The sequence below is a fragment of the Pseudopipra pipra genome, chromosome 1 (assembly GCF_036250125.1).
Source record: "Pseudopipra pipra isolate bDixPip1 chromosome 1, bDixPip1.hap1, whole genome shotgun sequence".
NCBI lineage: Eukaryota > Metazoa > Chordata > Aves > Passeriformes > Pipridae > Pseudopipra > Pseudopipra pipra.
The window spans coordinates 118,748,526-118,764,276 of record NC_087549.1 but is presented as its reverse complement, the minus strand read 5'-3'; the positions used below and the strand labels follow the sequence as shown (position 1 = coordinate 118,764,276).

Here is a 15,751-nt window from a genome sequence, read left to right as displayed (position 1 = left end):
CTCTCATTAACTTAATGAGATTTGGAACATTACAAGGGAACTCCAGCTGGAACCAGATCTGAACCCAAGTGCGAAACATTCCTGAATACACTACCACAAACTTGTTTCAAGGAGAATATGTGCTCAGACATACAAATGGCTAGATTCTGATCTTGGTAATGCCAGCGTGAGTCTCCTGACTCATACAAACTGCACTCAGAGGACTAGCCCTGAAGACTATAAAATGAAGATGCACACATGCCACAGGAGACTCTGAAAGGAGGGTGGAGCTACAAGGATTCAGCCACACACCTTGCTGGAACACCTTAAGACAGGTAGACCTGGCAGCAGTTGGCTGAGACGGGACTTTCATCCTGCATAATCACTACTTTCCATAATTAAGTGCAGAGTCTGACTGGGTTCACACTTCGTTGTGCTGCAGTCTAGCTATGCTCAGATCCTCAATACCAGACTTCTTGCCCAGCTCTCAACAAAAACACTCTGCTTTCATTTCTTTAAGATTAGTAGCTGAGCTGCCATGACTGTTGGACTTCTCAGGGGGAAGAGGACTGCCTTGTGAATATCAAAAAGATAGATGGAGGAGAGAAGAAACAGATTCTCCCTTTAGCATAATGTGATAAGGCAGCAGGCTGGGCTCAAAATAGGCAGAGAAAGTGCTGAATGACCCAAGTGATGACAGGCTTGGTGGCATTCTCCTGCGTGTATAGAAGACACTTGTTTTGTCCATATGTCTCCATACTGTAGGTGAGAAACTACTGTAGAGTTCTCCTGCAGTGATATTCAGACCACAAGTTTAGTCTGAAGGGGAAAGCCAGTCTGTTTCCATCTAGTTTATAAACTGTTGGAAAATGTCAGTAGAATAAAGATCTCTACGTTAACTAGTCTATATTCTTTTCCATCTGTGGAAGGACCAAAAGCTCTTGCTTCGATCAAAGTTAATGTGAGATTTCCTTGGAATATAAATTGGCCCTTGATAGAGCTTTGACTTGTCACCTATTTAAGAGAGTTTTCATTATTTTCTGATTACTTACCTAGCGTTGCCAAATTTTACTTTTCTTTTATTAAGTAATTTAATACTCAGAGCTCACAAAAAACTAAACATGTCATCCATCTCTTTCATTTTAAGTGATTCAAAGCAAACTCCATTTCTTAAAGTAAATCCTTTTTTTTTTTCACATGGCACATCTGAACTTGCAGTGAGACTAATACCAAACAAATAAAAACTTTCTTTTTTGAAACTTTTCAACAAGTTAAAACACATCCAAAACTCCATTCACAGTAATTGATACTAATTAAAATGCTGAAGCTGCATTAACAAGAAATGAAAAGGACTATTTTGAGTCTTATCTTTTGCAACCTGAATGTTTTTCATGCTCAGCTTTTCATAAATGTGGAAATATTATACCTTGTATTATTTCCGTGGAAAATGCTATTGCTGTTTGGCATTTTATGGGGTGTGGTTTATAATTTTATTAACACCATCTGTTGTTTAAAAGATAATATAGAATGTTTAAAAATTACCAAAAATGCTGGTGTACACAGAATCAGGAGCAACATTTGCAATTTGCTCTATGCCTGGCAATTTATCTGCACATAAAGCTGATTCATATTGAAGACAGTTGAATTTAACTCCTTATGGTTCATGGAATGCTTTAAATATCTCCACTGGACTATTAGTACCACAAACACATTCTGTATCTGAAACATCCTTTCCTGCCAGATCTCCTTAAAAATGCTGAAGGGTAAGAAGGAAAATGAAAGACCATATTATGAAAGCGCTAAGGACCCTGAAGATCACCCTCAACCAGAATTGCAGAATTACATATCTTTGAAAGGGAAAGGCGGGCCAGCAAGATGAATGAGAAATGGATTCATTTGCGTGACTTATGTTTCTGCTAGAAACACTTAGGCACATCTAAAGGCAAAAAAAGAGTTTTTAATTACTGAATAAACCTTTTTTTCCTGAAGCTGAATGGAAACACAGCATCATGGGCAGGTGGTTCTACACATTTCACTCCACCCACAGCCTGAGAGCAAAGCCAGTTAAAATACAAAGGCGGGAGAGGTAATAAATACAGGAGATAGAGGATGCCTGAGTGAACTTGGAGAAAGATCAGTGCTACAAGACCAGGAGAGATGCCTGTGTTTGGCCTGTGTTTTGGCCAGGTGGAGAGCTGTTTCAGCTTTGCTTATCAGGCAAAGCATCAAGGCCTTCTCGGATCTTTGTCTATTACCTAATTGCTTGAAATAATTAGCCAGTTGCATTTAGGGAGAAAGGAGAGACAAAACACTATTAGGTAAGAGTTTGCCAGTCACAATTTGAGTCTTCTGGATTTATGGGCCAGAGACAATTGCTCTTTTTGCTAGAGATGTACAAAAGATAAGATATATTCCAGCATGATCCCACAAAATAAAATTTGTAACACTTTGGCTTCCAGCTACAGATTTCCTATCTGAAGAGTATGCTGAGGAGGACAAATCCTCCTGTTACCAAGGAATAGAAAATCCTTGTCATGGAAAGGCCCATCAGCCTGTTACTATCTGCCAACATAGCTATTTTGGACTGACAAAAACTACATTTCAAACCAACAAGAATCCAGGTGACAGACATTTTATTTAGCTCCATACCATAACCTTATCTATAAGGAAAAATGGACTAACATAGCTATTCCAGGGGGAAAAGAAAAATATTCTACCTACTCCTATACAGTATTCATATTCTGGGGTAAAAAGCCGAAGTCCCAAACAAACAGACAAAAACTCCTGCATGGGTGTATACACTTTATCTTGGAATTAGACTGAATTTTATTCTAGAATAATTATTCCACTACTCACAATGCACAGTAATTATTCCCAAATAAAGTCTTTTTTTTTAGTGCAATGAAGTGTCCACAGGGAGCTATCACAGAGTAGTTATCCTGGAATTGCTGTGCTGCTTAACTTCCCCCGTGTAGACAAGCCTTAAGAAATCATATCCAAAAGAAGATCAAGGAGCAAAAAAAAAAAGTGTCTGTGCATGTGTTACAGCATAAAGTGTGAGTGTTAAAAGTTATACATTGTAATGTAGGTGCTGTAAACCACGTATTTATCCCAGGAAGGTACACCATAATAGCAGCAGAAAAGGATTTTGTGCAAAAGTGTAATAAGAATTCACGCCTTTTCTTTTTTCTTTAAAAATTACTTTCAAATATTTCAAATTGAGCTTTCATCTTTATTCAATGAAGATGCACTGTTTACTCAACAATTTTATGGTATTTCCTCTCTGGATCTGCTGGAAAGGTGTGATTAACAGCGATGTTCAGTCTTTTGGAATATGGTAGCCTCGATATGGTGCTGGGTCGTAACTCCTTAAATGAGCTGAAATACTCAACTGTGGCATGTGCCTCAACAACAAATTAAGCTCAAGGACAAGAATGAAGAATGTTTTATAAGATGAGCTGGTACATCTCCTATTATATTAATACTTTACTGAGATGCACAATGCAGTCCACCCTCTCTCTTGCTTCAGGTTGAGTGATGTATCCATCTGTATTCATTGTATTTAGATCATGTTTTCATGCTCTTGGAACTAGTAAAAAAAACAACATAAAAACTATGTATAAGTCACAAGACTTCTGGAATTTGTGGTTCTGAGTGGAAATCTGACTATTCTGTCACTTTATGTCACTCTCAAGGCTTCTTGATCTAGACGATCAAGAAGAATCATCTTCTTCTCTGATTCTTGTCATATCCTCATGAGAGAGGTACCCTTGCAGTATCCCTCGACTGTCTCAGTCTCATTCCTGGGGCACACAGTGTGTGACATGCCATTGGACTTTTTCCCACAGTCACTGTGCTATCCCTGGTAAACCCATTCTACCACTTGGTACCATGTACATGTCCCACCCACCAATATGCACACATGCCGAAGCATGTGGCCACGCATAGGGTTGGAGAAGCAGGGAGGAAGAACAAAGTGTTCAAGCATAAGGTAGAAATTGCTAGCTCTGTTGGGAGCATCAAAACCTGTTGACCAGGCACCATATCTCCTGGCCAAGGCCCCTTGACAAGCACCATGTCTGATGCACAGCACCTGGCTGGTAAGAGCTGCTGCCTCCAAGCCCAGATCCAGCATTCCCAGATGCTCTGGGTACATATCACTAGCCAAACAATGCTCTCTCTGTGAGTCTTCTAGACAAGGAACGACTGACCCTGAGCTGTAATTTTGGGATAGGTGGAGGAGCACCACTGTATTTTGTTTTCCCCTTTTTTTTTATTATTCCTGGAGCAGGCAGATTGCCCATCCTAGGGCAAAGGCTGGTAGGCACTGTCTTCTGGAAGGTCACCAGGTAGCCCTCCCCAGATTAGGGGATAGCAGCTTGTTGTTTGCAAATCCACTGGCCTTCCAAATCCAAGCTCTGTAAGGTGTCTGCCAAGCCTTGCTGTGACCTTAGGTGCTGCCTCAGTAGACACGGCTCCGGCAAGAGGAGAGCCATGTGCGATGCCATCTGGACCCATGCTGGCGAGGTGACCCTCCCTCCGGCACTCTGGTTGTGGACACCTGTGCCTGTATCTGCCTCCAGAGCCCCAGCCCCTGCTCCTCTCAGATCTCTCCCTGGGAACTACTCAAGCATCTCCCTCTGCCTCTCCTCTCTGTGGACAATGGTGAAGAGCCACGGCCTGCCCACTCCAGCTAGTCCAGGGCTCAGCAGCGTGCACAGTCGGGATGTGGATCTCTGTGGTTCCTGTACAAGGATGGTGGAGATGTCTGTGCAACCTCCTGGGACCCCTACTTGCCCCTGCAGCCACATAGTGGATGTAGGCACCACTAGGGACTGACTTGTCCTTTGCCACCACAGGTTCTTGCAGCTCTCCACAGCTGCTCCAGAAAATGGGGTGGAGGGGGGGAATTAGCCTTAATGTCCCTTTAATTTCAGTCAGTTTGAGAGGACGCTCTCAGCAAGTATACATAAGTAATAGTCTAATAGTATTGAGAAGAACATATCAAATAATGTAGGGATAATTTCCTAAATATAAAAACACTTTTCTTGACTTCACATTTGGAGAAATGTAGAAAAAAAAAAGACGCACCAAAAAAAACAATTGGGAGGGGTTGTTTGTTTTGTGAGTCTTCTAGCTCCTGTTGTGTTTTCATCTTGCTCAGCAGGACTGCCAGACCTTTCTCTTCATGTTCCGATACTTCTCCTTTGAGATCTAGATGAAAAAAGTAATAGCAGAAACATTTGAATTTTTAAAAAACATATTACTGAACTTTTTTTAAAGAATTGTCAGTAATGTTTGGATTCAAATTTGAGAGCTGGCTCATGAATCTCATGCTGGAGTGATAATATTTGTATTTTTTTGGCACCAGATACTTGTTTCTATTGCTTTCAACTATTTTCAGGCAGGAAAATAAAATATTTGTGCTGTTTCTGATAATCAGCCTGTTCTTGCACACTTTCTTAATTGTGATATTGCTAAGGATAATCTTGTTACCCATTCAAACACCACGAGAAGATGTCCCAGTTAATGCCTTTGAATAAATAGGGCAGTCTGTCCACAAACATGGAGGTATTCCCATATTGGCTTGCACTTAGTTTATGGTCTTTGTAGTTTTTCTTCCTGCAATCATGATCATTAGCACTAGAAAAATGAGCTACACTACAACCCTGGCTAACTACTGTGTTTTAACACATTTTAAGTAAGAGTAGTGCTGTTTAAAACCATGTCAGCAGGTCGCACACTGATGGGAATATAACTCTCCTTTTTACTCTGTAACACTTGTATTACTGTCCACTCAAACCCTTCTCCGTCGTGTCCTATATACCTCACCTTATGAGCAGCTTGCCCTCAGTTCATCAGCCACTGTGACTCTAATAAAAAGAATGTCATATATTTAGTCATGAATTCCCTTGTCTTGTTTCCCCTCACTGTTGGGGTTTCTCTGTCACATCTTTCCAAATCTAAAGCCTCGGCAAAAAAAAAGTGAATAAATGCTTTTCTTTGTTTTAAAGCTTGGTTCTTTTTGTTCTGCTGCAGATCAGGGAAGTGTATAATTCTGACACCTTAAAGGTCCAGGTAGTACACAGACCTGTAAGAGAATACCTGCTGTGGTTTACCTTGCTTGACTGAAAGGAAAAGTCTTTTCCTTCCAGCACATTCCCTGCATTTCTGTAGGAGGCTTATTTTGCAATTGCAACTTCTTTTGGGATTCATGTCCCCAACAATCTTTTGCAGAGAAGTGCAAGGTGACCAGCCTGATATCTCTGACTCTCTAGTTGCATCAGGGGTGGTGGTGTATATGGAATGATCTTGGCCCCGTGAAGATGAGGATTGCAGCAGAGACTATATATACATTTTTTTCTGTTTTGATCCCAAGTTGAAACTGGTTAAGAAAAGTCAGCCTCCATTTTCAAAGTGGTGAATGACTGGGGTAAATTGGTGGCCAGGAATCCCTTGGTGATGGACCTCACACAGTTCATGTCCATTCTTAAGTTCTGCTTGGCACTTAATGTAAAAGAAAAACAAACAAACAACCTTAATTTAACTGTGATGTTTTTCCAAAACAGTGTGTTGCCATGTAAATCTACTGGCCCAAGGACAGTTACAGAGGCTGCCTATGTAGCATGTCTGTGTGGAGACACCATAGTCCCTATGGACTGTCAGCCACAGAGCTAAAAATGGGATTAACCCTGGTATGGCAACTCGTGTACATTAAAGTATATTGGTTTTGAGGGAATGTCTGTTACACCCTTTATTCCTTGTTACTCTTGATGTTTCACCTCCTGATACTGAGGTGTATCAGAGTATAAAAATAAGCTTCTTTTGTGCCCTGGATATAAACAGAGTCGATTTAAATGTGCCATTTCAGACTCAACAAAAGTCCCTTGAGGTTTAGCTTTATCCAGTGTGCGAACTTTACCCAAGACCCATGGTGCTGACAATTCTGTATGATTCATAAAGAAACATTCTGTTTACACATCAGCATAAGCCTCAAGAAGTAGAATTTAAATGTGGCTTGAAATATAGGACAGAAATTGAATGTAATAATGAAAAGCATTTGATTTTCCCATAAAAGTAGCAGATACAAGGTCAGCAAGTGAAACATGAATATGTGTACTAATAACAGTGCTTCAGTCAGGCTCCCAATTCCAAGTTTTTGTTCAGAGGCTTGTGACTCATTTATAAATATTTACCAAGGTGGCAAAACTGGCACCAGGAAGCTTGCACTTAAAAGACCAGGTTTTTCTAAACAAAGATTTTATCAGAGGAATAGGTGTTCCATCTTGAAGTTTTGTGAAATCATGTAGGAAATTTCTAATCTGAGTTGGAGTATCCTAATGCAGAACATTCACAGGACTGCAAAACAACACATGCAGAAATGGACAGTTTTACATTTAATTTACTTTGTTTTCTTAAAACCAAACTTGGGTCAAAATAGATTTAAAAGAAGAAAATAACCAGCTTTCAAATGTTTAAGAATAATTTAAGCATAATTCTACTTAAAGCCATCTATCTTGAAAATGGTCCAGTCCAGAGCTAGGAGATATCTCTACATGCCACTCTTGGCTTTGCGGCTAGTTGAGTCCTGAATTTTCAGGAAAAAAAATATATGTGTTATTATAAATCTCAGAAGCGTTATTTCACTTGGAAACACATTTGAAAGAACTGCGTGTTCTCAGAAGTGTAGTCACATTAGTAGTAGTTCATTAAATGGTTCTAACTTTTTGAAGCGTGTTAAGTCTGCAGTATCTATTCATGTGAGGTAAAATGGCAGACTGAAAACTTGTAGATGTCTGATAGTACAGAAGTTACTGTCGTTATAAATCAGTCTTTTCTGTGGTTAAATGATAGGGTGGAGAAGGGTGAGGGTGAAGCAAGTAACTATCTTTTCTCTCCATCTAATTTGAGGGAATATTAAAAGATGAATGAGAGCAGGATTTTTTAAATTTTACAGCAGCTCCACAGCTCTCTGAGTATAGCTATTTTATTTATTTTTTTTTAACTTTCTGATAAAATGGGACTCTATTGCAAGAATGCTATGTGTAAGATGCTGCCTTTTCAGAGGCAGCATTTTCCTAGAGTGAAAAAGCAGGATTTCCAAGCAGCATCAGATGCTCTTTGGGAGCAGAATCCTGGCTCTCTCTGCTCTACCTCCCATATGTCGGCTGCTCATGTTGTAGGACACTAATGAACCCTAATAGACCTTAATGATAAGGAAGTTCTGCTGAAATCAAAGGTATACACAGGGCAGCACCACTTCTCTCCACAGCAGGACAACAATCAGAATTGATGCGCAAATGGCCACTGGCAGATGCTTGTTAAAGATCGATGACTTTTCCTTTTTTTTTTTTTTTTTTTTTTTGGCAGTCCTTGGTGGCTTTCTAATTTAGATGACAAAATGTAAATAGGAAATGAATCTTTTAGTTGTAGGCCTGCACATCCATGATCCTCACTTTTAAGGAACAGCACATGGCCAACATTTCTGAATATTTAAAAGATTTTATTTCGGTATCTCTTTTTGGGAAGCTGTAAGAGTGTTATCTGATTTGCCATGATCTGAGAAATTGCATCCATGAATTGCCTAAACTTTTTCCTTTTTTCTTTTTTTTTTTTTTCTTCACAACTCTATATTTATTATTTAACTGCTGTGGAGCATTTGGTCAAATAGTAAGATCATATTTACATTCCAGCACTGATATGTGGCCTCAGTCAAGGACCAGGGCTAGATGGTGGGGGTTTTTTTACAAGTTGTTTTGGTTTTGTTAAATTAATAGGAAAATAGATTATTCTGACCCAGCAAGTTTACAATCAAAGTCTACATCAGGATACAACAAGGTGCTGAGACAGATAAATAGGCAGTAAACATGTTAAGAGGAAAAGGAGGAGAAGAAAAACATATTTTTACCATGAGAAACAGTAATTTCCACTCTTTACCTGTTAGATCACTGTTTCTTCTGGGATATAGATTCCAGGAAAGACTATCTGCAAGTGAATGAGTCCTCCATCCTGCAAGCACCTGTGCAGGTGACTAAATCCATACATTTGCTTTAGAGGATTGAGACTCCAGAGTTTTACACTTTTGTAACTTCAGCCTCATGTTTGATTCTGTTTTTTGACTACCTTCTTATCTAGCGTCATAGTGACAAAAAGGCAATCAGGCATTTCTGCTTTTATATTTACAGTAACTTTGAGTGATCATATGGGGACTCACACAGGAAAGCATAACTTACTTTGAACCTCCTACCCTTTCCTCATGTATGGCTTAAAATAAGTAGGCACAGTTATCAGACTCTTGTCAGGACTTGTAACTTGTCTGCAATAACAAGGTTAACCAGCAATAGCTGTCTATGCTCTGTGGTTGCATGCCAGTAAAACACTGACAAATTGAAAACTGTAATGAGAATAAACACATTATGAATATACCAAGCACATTGACACTTTTACATTAGGAACTGCGGTCATGGTAAGTTGCCTTGTCCTAGCCAACCCCTGCCTTTTGAAATAGGGCCCCATTTTAAACTTATCAGGTGCTCTAAAACAGTGGTAATAAACGTGTCCCATGTGCCATAATCCTGTGTTTTCAAGATGTGGTTTAAAATGATTTGCCTGCTTGGTGTATTCCTACTTCCCTCAGTAAACAAGACTGAAAGTTAATAACAAGAATGGTTTCATAAATGAAAACATAAATTGTCACGGAGCTGAATAGAGTTATAATTTATAGGCAATCAGAATTTTCAAGCAATAATTGTTCTATTATTTCTGTTTGGGTTTCTTTTAGAGTTTTTTTTCCCCCTGCAGATATGATTTGGCATGTGTTGATTAATAAAAGATTCACTGAAAATCATTTTCCAGCACTGGATTCTCCTAAAATGCGCTCGGTGATGTTCTGTAAATCACGTAGAGGATTCTACAGGCAGAAAAGCGTGACTTCCGGCCTTGGTACATAGCACATACACAGGTAGCAAGGATGCGAAGAGTGCATTACTACACTAGGACTGAGAGCTATAGGTCTGAGTTTGGCTCTTTGTGTGTCAAAGTGGAGTGCATGGGGTTGTTTGATTGCCTTTTGCTGCTTGCATTGTTTCGGAGCGCAGAGCAGTCGCAGGCAGTCGGTGCAGTGGGCAGCCCTGGCACGGAGCAGCACAGCTCTCAGCAAGCAGGTGTGTCACAGTCAGGAGCGAGCTGCATTGGCAGCGCCGTGTGGGGAAGTTTGTGCGGCGATTGCTAGAGCTGGCTGGAGCAGTCATTATCTTTCCGCTTTATGTGAGCCTTCTCAATGACTGTTTAATTTCCTCCTCCGTCCTACCCCTCCAACAGGTGAGGTTTGGCCAGTACTCCTAGGGCTCCTGTCACGCAGGAGTGGAGTGGCAGGGTAGGAAGGAAACTTTGGACCCTGAACTAATTCAGGTAACCCAGGGTGAAGCTGCTAGTGGCTGGAAAAGGAAGCAAGTGCTTTTGAGTCTCCAAAGCTGTTTGTGTTGCAGAGGATCTGCTCCCAGCTGAGCCTTGGCATCCATGCAGACAGGCTGCCTTGTGGGTGTCCTAGGCAGCCCAAGAACTACGGCACTAGCCTTTGTTGTCACTCAGATTTGGGGAGCAGGATGTCAAAAAGGCAAAGGAAGGAGGTGGGGCCGTAGACCTATTATCCTTCCCTATCAGCCTATGGAGCTGGGCCAGTACCTGAGGGAACAGTGTGGAATGAGATTGCTCACCTCCCATGGAGAGAGAGTGCATGCCTTGAGACTGTAACTGGGTGGTTTCACTATCCTGCCAAAAATTCAGAAATTTCCCTCTTTATATCAGGATGAAACAAGTGTTCTAAGGCAATTCTGGAGAAGCCAGTAACCTAGAGGATATTAGGACACTCACATGGAAGATAAAGACCCATACTGCAAGCCCTGATTTTACTTAATTCTAATCGAACATTTGAACCTGCCAGAGGCCATGTACAAAACATGATCCCTTTTCACCATCTTTTCAAGGATGGGATTTTCCCCACCCCTCTGCACAAATCTCTTCTCCGTCCCGTGTGAATTGCTTACGCAGTCAGAGAGAGGCCCAGCAGAAGAGGTGTGATACAGCAGCCTATATTAAGACAGCCTGTAGCTGCAGGCTTCAGCATCAGGCAGTTTTGCCATTGCTTCACTTCAATAGAGTTTCTCTCCTGGGGAAGGATGGGAGTCATCAGAGGGAAACGGACTGCACCATTCCACAACAGTAGACTCAATCCCATCTTAATCTTGGTGGCAGGGATGAGAGGTCACTAACACTTAGGATGTGTATTTGCAAGGGTGAACAGGCAAGGCCACCTGTCTCTGTAAATAGTTTCTAAGGGCTGTGATCACGTTCTCTAACGTCAATGCCCTGAACTAACTGATGCAGGTGCCTACATATTCCTGTGGGTTATCCAGAGAAATTAGGCTCTCGAATCAGTTGCCTGGACACAGGAGATACCTCCTGTCATCTGCCTAGCCTGCAACTGCTGCAGCAAAAGGGTACAACTGTCCTGTAGTGCCTGTGTTACACTTGGCAGCCTTGGGCTGTTATCTTGGCTACCCCGAATTATTCCAAGAACTTGAGGCTTAATTCTGAAGAAAGTAATTGAATCTTGGGCTCCTACTTTTAATTACTTTGAATTGCAACTGGTCTAAATGTCTGAAGTAAAGCATGCCAGTATAGTGATATGACAATCTCCTCCGTCACTGGGGTCTCTGCAGATCAGCTGGGAGCCCTAATCTTACAGTCCTATCGCCCTTGAAAAGAGCACAAACTTGATTTAGAAAACTCACACAGGAGCTCCCATCAATACTGGGCTCTGCTGGATTTAGACCATGTTTCCATCATATCTCTTCTTATGCTCCTGTTTATTTTTCTCATCTGTCCCTGGTGATTGATGATTGATTCTGGGTGACAGCTTACATTAATACAATTTCTTGGACCACCTTCAGATTTGGCGTCTTCAATAGAAATATGGTATTCACTTTTTTTTTCCCCAGTCAATAGAAGTAAATGCTTTCCACTTCAGTAATTTACAGACTCAGATAGCATTGAACTGGCTCTTGGAAAATACCAAATGAAACAGATAAAAGTGTTGAAGTAACAATATTCATCTACACTTTTTTCCTTCTCAAGGTGTTAACTATAGAAACGATGCTCTAGAATAATTTTTTCTGAGAGCTGAGGTTTGAGCTTTTATCCCAGGAACAACATTCCTAAGAAGACTAAATTGTTTTAACTACCTGTTCTGTCAGGTCATCTGCCATATTGATGTGTTTGGCACACGTATAATCTTTGTTGCAGCTAAAGAAAACATTTTCAGTGATCCTCTGCTTTTCTACGGCACTGCCTTTGGCTACTCTTAGTAGCCAAGCTAAGGGTAAGACTGTGCTGCAGACAGCAGCATTGCATGGAGCTGTGCAATAATGCAGAGCTTCATGGAGGTTAATCTACTCTGAAAATAGGCTTTGGCTGAACAAGCCAATAGCCGCTGTCTCCTATTCAATTTATATGATTTAGTCCAAAACCAACTGTCAGTCACAGTAGGGGCTGTGTTAGTAAAATGTCAGTGCACTGTCAAAAAAAAAAATGCTTCAGGTACATGGCAAAGTGGTACCCACTCAGCACTTTGCTATAATTACATGGATGTAACTAACAAGGGAAAGAGTGTTGTAAATCTTCTTTTCACTCAGTCTTTCACTGTCCTCTTGTCTTTAACCAAACAATGGTCACAAAAGGCCTGGAACCTAGATTAAAATAACCGGAGTCACAATTCAACATTTAAAAGAAATAAACTCCATTAGTAAACTTAAATGAAAATTGACCTTCTTAAACTGTTTTTTAATTGATATTTTCTTTCCAACTTTTAAAATTATATTAGCATTTTGTAAAGATTTTTGATAAATATGGATGTGGGAAAGAAAGACTGCCAAGGTATCTGCCACATATAGCTTAGTAAAACCATGTGCGTATTCATGTCAGAAGGAGAAATATACTACCTGGCACCAAGGCAAAGAGTTTGCAGAAGATACAAGTGCTCTAATCTGAGTTCAAAATTTTTTTGATTTAAATATTGTTTTGTTCATGTTAGATTAGGTCTTAGAAGTTATGGCTGAGAACAAGACGCTAATGAATATGCAAAGAGTAAAATGACACTCTAAAGAAAAATTTATTATTAGAGCTCAGCAATAAATGATTTTGAAATGGCACTAACATTTTAAAAAGTTGTATTTTAGTTCCAGAAAAAGCTGAACTGTCATAATCTGAAACAGTGAAGCATCTTAGTTACTATATTGCATCGTAGATAAGCCCTTCTCTGCTCCTCCTTTACTCTAAGCTGTGGTAGGCTTATAAAATTTCCTGCAATCTAGAAGAGTTCAGTAAATCTTGGGTTTATTTTCTGTCTCGAAAGATATAGATCATCTTTTGCTCTTCTCCTAAAATCTCTCTAGAAAATGGTGGAGGTTTTCCCACCACTATTTTTTTGTAGCCAAATAAGTCCCAGCTACCCACCGTGTGGGAGGAGAGACTTTAAAACATAAAGATGTTAATACTACACCACACCATCTGATAGTGATGAAGCCGAAAGAAATAGATGGTTGGAACAACACTGGTGAAAGGTTGCTTCAACTCAAGCAGAGGAGAGAAAGTTGTCCAAGTAAGTGAGTGGAATGGAGAAGCAGATGAGAAAATGATGCTGAAGCTCCCTAAGCTGCAGGAATCAAAATGAAATTTCCTCGAATAAGCTTTTTGTAACTGCTCTCTAGTCCAGGAAACTTTACAGACTGAAAGCAGAAAGTTGCAATATTCAGGTTAAGAGCCAAAACCCCCTGTTGAGACTACACTTTCTATCAGGGCATTTTTGATGATTTTTCTGCTAGCATCTGGTCGCCTAGTCTTTCACAGACAATTCTTTAATTGTTCTATCATAAATAGCATAATATGCATTTAGTAAAAGTAACAGAATTACAATACAGTGCATGTTATACAAATAATTTGGGAACCAAATGCCACTGCCGTGTTATTGAAGGACTTGTGTCATTACTTACCATCTTCTCTTTTGCATGACACTGAGCACTGCTTTTAAAAGTTATCCCTGCCAAGCATTTAGAAGACATTGATGATTGGGAAATCTGCTTATTCTCTTGTTCCCTGTTTCACTTGTATGAAATGCACACTTTTTCATTTCTATTGTTTAGTATTTTTTCATCAATCTATTTAAACTAGGCAGAGACAGCTTTAGCAAGCAGCAGTAATATGTAAGAGGAATAAATTTATCTTTCAAAAACTTACACTTGGTCTTGCATGTTTTCTTGTTATTAAGGTTAGCTCTCACTCTCTTTCTTTTTTTAAAATACTCAATATTGCATTTTTAGATATCCTGCCAATCTAGTTTTAACTTTAGAGTGTCAATTTTTACGTCTCACTCAAAATTCCGTTAGTTTATTCTCCACAAACTTAAAATCATCTTCATAATATTTAGTCCCCTTCTGGCTGTAAAAAAAAATCTATGAATTGGAAAAAGCATGATGCACCACTCTGTAATGCTTAACAGTAGTGTTTTTCTGATAAAACAATTAATCATTTTGTCTTATTTATTTTAAATAAAGTAAGCATTAAATTGGTCTTCAAGAGCTCTGCAAGAATTATACTTCAGTTGTAGACAGTCAGAAGGGTTATTTTTACTGGGATCACTTCAGGGATCTGGTTTATTACACAGCCCAACATCTAGTTGTGTTGGCATGATCAGGGGGAGGCAAACTGTGAAGTGGGGAGGGGGAAGGAGGAAATAGAAAGTTTCTTCACTGCCAACTCCTCTGTATCATTTAATGACAACTTGCATCCCTCCCTAATTTTTTTGCACCTGAACTCTTCTACTCCAAAACAAGGGTTACTTTTCATAAAGTGACCATCTGGATTAACTAGGGAGGGCAGTTGAGCATGGATTCTACTTTCATTAACCTTTTCGCAGTGAGGATGCAGTTTTTACCACAAGTGCTACGTGCTTTTTCACAGCTCTCCCCACACATCCACAAGGTCAGATGAAGTTTTTCTCTGATTACTGGGAACAAATCACAAGGTAGCCAGCTCATCACACTTTAGCCCATTTTTTTATATATAACTTTTATCTATAAGAACAAGTAGGAAAAAAAAGCCTTCATTCTTGTGTTGGTTTGCAATATGGTTCTCAGAAAAGCATAGTTTAATCTCAGTCGTCAGGTATTGGTCACCAAGACTAATTTTGATGTGGCCTCAGGGTTTCCACCTCTCAAAGGTACTGATTTAATCACTGTTTGCCCTTCACAGACATTTGGAGGAGAAATTTTACAGTAAAATCCCTAAGAATGGCTTAACCAACAACATGTACAGCAACAGTGATGAGCATCACAGAACAAGCCACCTCTGACACAGATGAAAATATCTACTTATGGATTACACTTTTTGGACATTGTGGACACAAACAGATGGCTGTTACACTGTCTTTTTTTTTTCTGGTAGGTTGCTTTTTTAAAATTGTGTACATGACTTTGTGTATGTAAAGTACTTTTACTACTACTGTTTATGGGAACCACAGGAGAGAAAGAACTTTTAAGAAAGAAACAGGACAGAATTTATTCCCCCTATAAGAAACTACAAACTTGTTGGCATTTAAAGAACCTGCAGGATGCCTTTAAATGAAGCTGCAAAACTTGGAGAAACTTTAATTTTATCAAGGGCTGATGACACTTGAAACTTCTTGCAGCAGCTAGAGATTCACAGGAAGATGGTGCTG

The 15,751-nt window shown here is 39.8% G+C and overlaps 1 protein-coding gene across 3 annotated transcripts in view; it reads left to right on the top strand.

Moving 5' to 3' along the window:
• Window positions 1–15,502, top strand: part of LOC135423324 (POU domain, class 3, transcription factor 3-like) — a 28,207-nt gene extending 12,705 nt beyond the window's left edge. Inside the window, exon 2 of one of the 3 annotated variants that reach the window (XR_010434777.1) lies at window positions 15,286–15,491. The gene's annotated coding sequence lies outside the window, so the exon portion shown is untranslated. Of the gene's footprint in view, window positions 1–15,285 lie in introns of all 3 variants that reach the window. The other 2 variants (XR_010434776.1, XM_064673464.1) reach the window with 2 other exon arrangements.
• Window positions 15,503–15,751: the final 249 nt, after the last annotated feature.